General features: G+C 33.2%; 1 pseudogene; it reads left to right on the top strand.

Annotated features, from left to right (window-relative positions):
• Nucleotides 1-7,207: 7,207 nt before the first annotated feature.
• Nucleotides 7,208-7,771, top strand: LOC105867243 (rRNA-processing protein FCF1 homolog pseudogene; annotated as a pseudogene).
• Nucleotides 7,772-8,379: the final 608 nt, after the last annotated feature.

Here is an 8,379-nt window from a genome sequence, read left to right as displayed (position 1 = left end):
ATTTTCAGTTGCACTACCCCAAAAAGAAGCTGGAAATGAGAAGAATTGTTAGCTCTCATAAATCCATGCTCTTCTGATAAGCACAGAAGATTATGTCAACATTATTCCACCATCACTCCCTGCCAGCTCTCAGCTCTCCTAGAACAGGGGCAACAGTAAATCTTGCTAGGGAGTAGTTTATACCAGAGTGATTAAATTCACAGACTCTGGAAAAGGCACAACTGGCCTTCAATTATCAGCCTATGATCAGTTTGGTTTTATGTAAAAAAAAAACAGTTCTATATATCTGACAAAATAATATAAATATTAACTGAGATAAAACATTTGACATGTAGAGAGGTCTTAGCAAATGTTAATTTTTTTAAATTTTATTACCATAATATAAAAAAATATGACAAATTTATTAAACTCTCTGACTTTATAAAGCAAAGATAGTGACATATTTGTTGGTGCATGACAATCTGTTCTTTTGTTCTCAATATTCTTTTCTGTCTTGGTAGACAGAAAACCCTGACTTTTAACTGGATGTGTTGTAAGCAAAAGTACATTTTCCAGCCTTTCTTACTGTTAGGGATGGTAGTGAAATTGTATATGGATGTGTCATGTGATACTTTCAGAAATCATCCTTACATGAAGAAGGCATTCTCTTTATTCTTTTCCCCTAACCTCTTGCTTAGAGCTTTGATATGATGGCTGGGGCTCTGTCCCTTATTTTGGATCAGGAGGATGAGTTCTTATAGATCAGCGAACCACGAAGTCCATACAACTTTGTAGACATGCCAAAAAAGCCCTGGATTGCTTAATTCCAAATTCACTTTATATAAGGAAAAAGTTAAATTTGATCTTGCCTATTATATCCGAGAGAAATGAATATCTACTTTCTCTAAGTCACTCATACTATTTTTATTCTATTATTTTCAAACTTAATCCTAACTATCGTCCTAGGTGTTCCCAAATCATCTTCTCCTTGGAGTGACAATTACTGTGTATGCTAAAACCCAGTAGACAATTACTTTTAGAAGGAAAAAAACTAACTCTTAGTGAATTTTGATTTTTTATTCAAAGTTAAAAATTTATTAAAAGTATAAAGAAAAGGTTTTTGAATATAAATTTTTTGTTCTCATAAGTCTATGATCTTTTTATATATTTACATATTTTCTCTTTTTACTAATCTTTAAAGAGGAAAGTATGTGTCTGCATGATTAGAAGTTGAGACGTTTTGTCAAAGATCGCAAAAGTATTTGTTCAAATGTTTTTAAGCCCAGAGGAGGGGACAAGAGAATTCATTAAATTTACTTTAGTTTTACTTTGCCAAATTAGATACTTAATTGTTTTTGGAGAATGGGAAAAGAAGCATAAGTAAAAACCATCTTCATGGGAAGCTCTAATTGTATTTCTAAAAGTTTATTGTCCTAGCTGCTTTCTGTAGCAGTCGGAAGTTACATAATCTTGAATTGGCATTTTTAGAAACTATGTCAAGACTTTTACTTTACTTAAAATGCTATTCAAGAAAATTGGAAGCCAAAAGACTAATGTGGAAGCCCATCATTAATTGACTAGTCAAAATTTCCATTCCATCAATTGCCCTAAATTTTGACATTCTAACCCCGAGAGTTTAACTTTGTTCCTTTATTTTATCACAAAAAAAAAAACTCCTTTTATTTATCAAATCCAAGGTAGTCAGTACATATTATATTTTGCAGAAATTTACCAAAATTTCTAACATATAGTTTAAAATTTTGCCAAGTTATCAGGGTGATAGAGATCTTCCCCTACAATTATATCATTTTTATCTTGAGCAAATAGTGCCTTTGAAATATTGTACAGAAAAGGTCTTCCTCACCCTTCATCTTTTTTTTTCCATTTTTTACTTTTTAAATTTTTTTTTATTTATTTGTTTTTTCCCCAGCATATTGTGGGGGTACAAATGTTAAGGTTACGTATATTGCCGTTGTCTCCCCTTCCCCCTCGAGTCAGAGCTTCACGCGTGTCCATCCTCCAGTTGGTGCTCATCCCATTCATTATGTATGTATATACCCATCCCCTCTCCCCCTCGCCTGACACCTGATAAATGTTATTCCTATATGTCCACTTAGGTGTTGATCAGTTAATACCAATTTGCTGGTGAGTACATGTGGTGCTTATTTTTCTATTCTTGGGATACTTCACTTAGTAGAATGGGTTCCACCTCTATCCAGGAAAATACAAGAGGTACTATATCACCGTTGTTTCTTATAGCTGAATAGTACTCCATGGTATACATATACCACATTTTATTAATCCACTCATGAATTGATGGGCACTTGGGTTTTTCCATATCTTTGCAGCTGTGAATTGTGCTGCTATAAACATTCGAGTGCAGGTGTGTTTTTCATAGAGCGACTTTTGTTCTTTTGGGTAGATGCTCAGAAATGGGATTGCTGGATCAACTGGTAAATCTACTTGTATGAGTTTAAAGTATCTCCATATTGCTTTCCACAGAGGCTGAACTAGTTTGCAGTCCCACCTCACCCTTCATCTTGACAACTCATACTTCAAGTCTAGTTTAAATGGAAAATACTCAGGGAAATCTTTCCCAAGCTAACAAATTGAGTTATTTTCCTCCATTATATGGCGTAAGCCATATAATGAGCTGTTCACTGGCATGAGGCAGGTGAACTGTGTTTACTATGGGATCTCACATGCAATAAACTTAGTTGTACTGAGTGTAGACTTGACATGTTAGAAAGACCTCTATAGCTAATTAATGGCTAATTGAATTGATACATTTTAATAAATTTGAAATAGTAATCATTTATAAAAATGGGCTCAGGTTATCTTTATAGATTGGAAATTAGGATTTTGTTCTAAAAACATATTGCCATAAAGTATTTGTAAATATAAAGGGTAGATACAAATAGTAAACTTTGTAATGTGTAAATTAGTTGGCTGTGTATGTGACAATACATATTCTTGGTATTCATCCTCAACAATTAAAGAGGATTTGTTAGTCAAGTTTCTCACCAAAAACGCAGTATGCAATAGAAAACAGAATGGATAACACAGGTGAGTTTTTGCTAGGGGAAGGCTTGGCTTGGAATATCGCCAAGGTACCACAGACTTACTGTAAGATACATTAGGTAATACAAGGGCAATATTAGCTTTTGGACGGCTGAAACATTACAGAGGCTGGGTAAATAGTAATTCTTAATTGTCAATATTTTTAAAGTAAATGTATGCTAAACGCTACATTTTAAAAATCACATTTAAACATTGTAGTAGCTCTCTGAAAGCTGTAGTTCTATCCATAGTTTACAGATTTGGAAAAGTCTAAAAAAAATTAAGCGATTTGCCTAAGCTCAGACGACAACTGAGAATTGGTGCAAGGGTTTGGATTAGAGTCTAAACCGAAGCTATTTCCATCTCAAACCATAGCAATTATACACACACACACACACACACACTCACATACATATATATATATATATATCATGTATATATATGCACTCCTATTCCTATTAAATCTTTATTATAGAATCTTGAGACTAGATCAGGATTAGAGAGGTCCTATTCTCTAGCGATTAAAAGGAAAGGCTCTAGAGCCAAATTATCCAGATACAAACCCCAAAATTCCATAACTCCTTATCTTTGCAATTTTGGATAAGTAACTTCATCTCACTATCCTTTAGGTAATTCATCATCTATTAAATATGGAAAATACAAGCACTAATTCATAGAGTTTCTCCAGATTTGTTCTATTTTGAAACAAAGCAAACCCCTTGGGTTATAAATTCCTAATTAGGTAGTTAAATTGACCTAGACTATAACAAACTGAAACTATCTGAAATATGTTAAACTGAATCAGACACCATAATGTTCCAAATGTTCCTGAAATATTGAGGATTCTTGTTACACCTAAACTTGATATCAGTAATCAACATGTCTGAAGTTTTCTATGCCTTCAAGGTTACATTGCTACCAACTTTCATTCCACCCTATGCCACCTAGACTGTAATGTGCCCAAACACATACTGGAATAATTATACAAACTGTAAACTAGAGTGAATGTAAAACTCTGAATAAAATGTTAGAGGCTAACATCAAATTTAGTGATTTATAATTAATTTGATTTTTATCATAATGGAAATAGTAAATCAGCATCCACTACTCATTTGCTTCAGGAAAAAGTACTAATTTTTAACATTCGTACCAAAATATTTGAATAATTGCAGCGCAGAGATGATTTGGTTTTCTTTTTTACAAAGTTTTTCTAAAAGACTTTATTTAGGAATTCTGATACAGAATTTCAGGTCCCAAGATATCTTGTTTTCTTCTAGTAACACACACAAAAAAAAAACAGACGAAACTTGTATAGATTCAGTTGTCCATGGCTGTATCAGTTTCTTCCAATCTTTACCCAAATATACTTTATACTGTCTCTAGAAGAACCAAATCTAGCCTGTTTTATTTAAATACCAAAGTCACTCCATATACATACCCTTCATGTGTTTTGTTATCATATAAGAGTAGTCAAAAAATGACAAAATACATGGTATAATGTAAAATATAAATAATATATAATATCTATTAGACATACATAAATTTTTCTTGTTAATAACAGCCCCATTAATTCAACCAACAGAATCAAATCTTAGACTCATGTTTTATTTAATTGCTGATTTATCTCTTTTTCTTTGTCATAACTCTTGCCAGTTATTCTGTAAAATATTGTTGTAAATATTCTTTTCTCTTGTTTTTTGCTACTACCAAACTTTTCCAAACACATATCACCTCATGCCCAGATATGTACAAAAAACCAGTTAACTGAATTCCAAGAATCCAGGTTAAATGATTTCTGAACATCACTGACAAATAAAACTAATGGTCTTCCCACCAATATTGAAGTTACTTCCAATTTTTAAAATCTTTCAGATTTTGCTATTTTTTAAAAGAATTTCAAGTGCTTTTTAGTCACTTCCATAACTGGCTCATCTTCTCTTGTTTTGATTAAGGCAGTGATTTCCTGAGTGTTAAGTGTTGAAGTGTGTCCCCCAAAAAGATACACTGAAGTGCCACCCTCTCATAACTGTGAATGTGACCTTATTTGGAAATAGGATATTTGCAGATGTAATAAAGTAACAACTGTACTAGATTAAGGTGCACCCTAATCCAATATGATTGGTGTTATAAGAAGAGGAGAAGAGATTCATAGATGCACAGAGAGAATGCTGAATGATTTTAGAGGCAAGGAATGGATTAATACATACCTGCAAACCAAGGAACACCCAGAATTGACACCTACCACCAGAAGTAGGGAAGAAACAAGGAAAAATTCTCCTCTGAAGCCTTCAGAGAGAGAATGGTTCTGCTCTCTCTGATTATGCTTCTTTTAAAGCCTCTAGAACTTCCTTTTCTCCTCTTCCTCCTCCCCTTCTCTTCCTCCTCCTTCTCCTCCTCCTCCTCCTTCTTCTTCATTTTTAAAAAGAGTTAAAAATCAAATGACCACTGACCACAATCATGAAATTCAGGAACAGGACATGCTACATGAATAAACAAGGATATAAAGTAAAAAAACAAACAATAAAAAACACCAGACAGAGAGCATAGTACTGGAATCAAATATAATTTACAAAAAATTAATCTGGGGTTAATGTACCTAATTGCTATTTTGCATATTATAATCAGCAATAGGTGGCAAATATTTTTTTAAAATAAATTATAATTACTAACCAGGAAGTTATAAAATTTATAGATGTACATGATGATATACTGTGATCCACCAATAATTTTTACTCCCCTTCTGGGATATCAATTAGCCATCAATTTTAGAATAATTTCCTAAATGTAAACTCAGATAATTAGTGAAATTTAAGAACAGTTTCTGCTCTAAATAGATTTCAAAAGCTTTTGGCAGAACCACTGTATGCAAAGACCATGGATGTTGGGACCCTGTGAGACCTCAGAGTGTTTAGAGTTGGAGCAATGGCGGGAAGGCACCCTACTGAAGAATCATGCATAATAGTGTAGTAAAAACCTGGTTAAAATTCAAGTTAGATTATCAGAATATGGGATTCTTGAAATAAAGGTGATCAGACAGAATGCTTAATTTGGAGAAAAGAAAGAAAACAACCAGGTAAGAAGACTTGGACTCAAAATGCTAAGCATGGAAATTTCCATCTTGGAAATAGTTTATGGCATCCAGTCTGTATTGGAAAGCACAACAGCATATAAAATCCTGTTTTAATTTGAAGGTAAACAGGGGAAAACACATGAATGAATTGGGAAAATTAATGGATTTCTTAGCTACAGAATTAAATTTATATCAATTTTTGTTTTATAACATGCTGCCAAAAACCTTGTTCAGATGCCCACATTGTCTTGCTACATGCTCTTTCTATTTAAATGTGTTTTGTCGAAATGGCAGAAGCACAACTTTCAAGAAGAATTATACTAAACATAAGTCAAGTGCCCTTCATTTCCCTATATCAAGTTCCAATAACTACACAAAACCCCTTTTAATAATTTTTGTTTTAGGGACTTTCTGTTACTTAACCCCATATATCCTATATACTTTTTTTTCTATATACTTTTGCAAAGCAATTTTCCAACTGTAAAAATATTACGTGCTTTATAGAAACTTCAGAAAACATAGTAAATTATAAAATGAGAAAAAATCATTATCTTCACAGAGAAATAATTATGATAAACATGTATAAACATGGTAGTTCAATGTTTTCCATTTGAACTATATATGTGTGAATATATATTCATATGTTTTAAGACTAAATATAAAAAACTCCAAACTCTTTCAATATATTGTTATGATGTATATTATAACGGTTTCTGGTTGTAACCAATAGACATTGTCTCTGACAAATCTAAGAAAGGGGTAATTTATGGAAAGGTACAGGACAGGGTTCTCATGGGCTTGAAGAGAAGACTAAAGAGTGGAGTTTAAAAAACAAATTCAGAACTAAGATTTTACTCACAGGAATTGAGTGACCATCTGGGATAACCCAGTTAGAATGAATTAATTTCATCTATTCCTTCAGTCTTTGCAGCACTCAGATCAAGATTTGAATTCTGGGTGACGGAGTTCCATTGGCTGAGTTTAGGTCATTTAGTCTGGGTTACTAAGCTGTAGAATAGAAAAGATAGAGTAGAAGAAACCTCCACAACAAGAGTGTGACGTAAGCATGGGGAAGCAAAAAAAAGAACAAAACAAAACAAAAAAACAAGGAAGTATGGGACCATGAAGCGAATGCTTAGTCTCAGAGATCAGAGGCATAAAGAAAAGATAGATTAAAACCAAAAACAAAGAAAAGAAAGATCCCAGCACAGTGAAGGAAAGGGAAGCCCCCCAACACCCTTCCTGCTTATTCTTCCAATATAATACTCAGGGGGGCCCACCTTACCACATCTTGGTTGATACCAACTTTATCAACTTTTCCATTAAAGATAAACTGGACTTAGTACAGTCAATGATGGGCTGTCTATATGCCAAGTATATTCCTTGTATAACTGACTGTGTAATAGCTGAAACTGAGAAATTGGGGCAGAAGTATTGAGTGGCCCTCAGGATTGCCAAGGATCCAAGATTTGAATGATTACCATACGCAGATGACTCCTTGGTACAGAGAATAACTCAGCACAAGTGTTACATTGCAGCCACAGGTGACTGAGACCTTAAACGAAGAATTCAGAAATCTCTGAAGTTTCTATGATGTGAATTTCTAACCACAGATACAATATTCAACAGATGCCTGATGACTATGGAGCTCCTCCATTCTGACTCTTACTAGACAGTGCTCCTGTGCTTTTCTTCAACCAATTTTCTCTGTTAACAGATTGTTAAACATGCAGTAGCATGAATTATTATTCTGTTCACCCATTTGCTCTATTATGAGCTGAATGTGGTTAAACACACCTACTTTTGGATGCTATTTTGAAAATGATATTTTGTTTCATTTAAAATTTTAAATGATGGCCAAAGGGTACGAAATCTCAGACAATGTTTTATTCTTTTTTTGAGTTCCGTTGCACAGTGCAGAAAATATAGTTAATACTAGAGTATTATACATTTCAAAATTGCTAAGGGAGTAAATTTCAAATGTTCTTACCACAAAAATTTTAAGTATTTGAGGTGATGGATATGTTAACTAGTTTGATTTAATCATTCCACCCTCTATTCATGGATTATAACATCCCCTTGTACCCCATAAATTTATATAATTATAAATTGTCCATTTATAATACAAATAAAATTGTTGAATCATTTTATAAAATAGAAGAAAAGAAACCTCCAAATTTCCTAGTAGAGTGACAGATGCTAAACCTTAACTGTACCTAATGGAGAAGAGTTAATTCATACAGAGGAAACTGGGAGCTGCTTATTGTTAA

This window comes from Microcebus murinus, chromosome 9 (assembly GCF_040939455.1).
Source record: "Microcebus murinus isolate Inina chromosome 9, M.murinus_Inina_mat1.0, whole genome shotgun sequence".
NCBI lineage: Eukaryota > Metazoa > Chordata > Mammalia > Primates > Cheirogaleidae > Microcebus > Microcebus murinus.
This window is presented reverse-complemented; position numbering and strand designations above follow the sequence as displayed.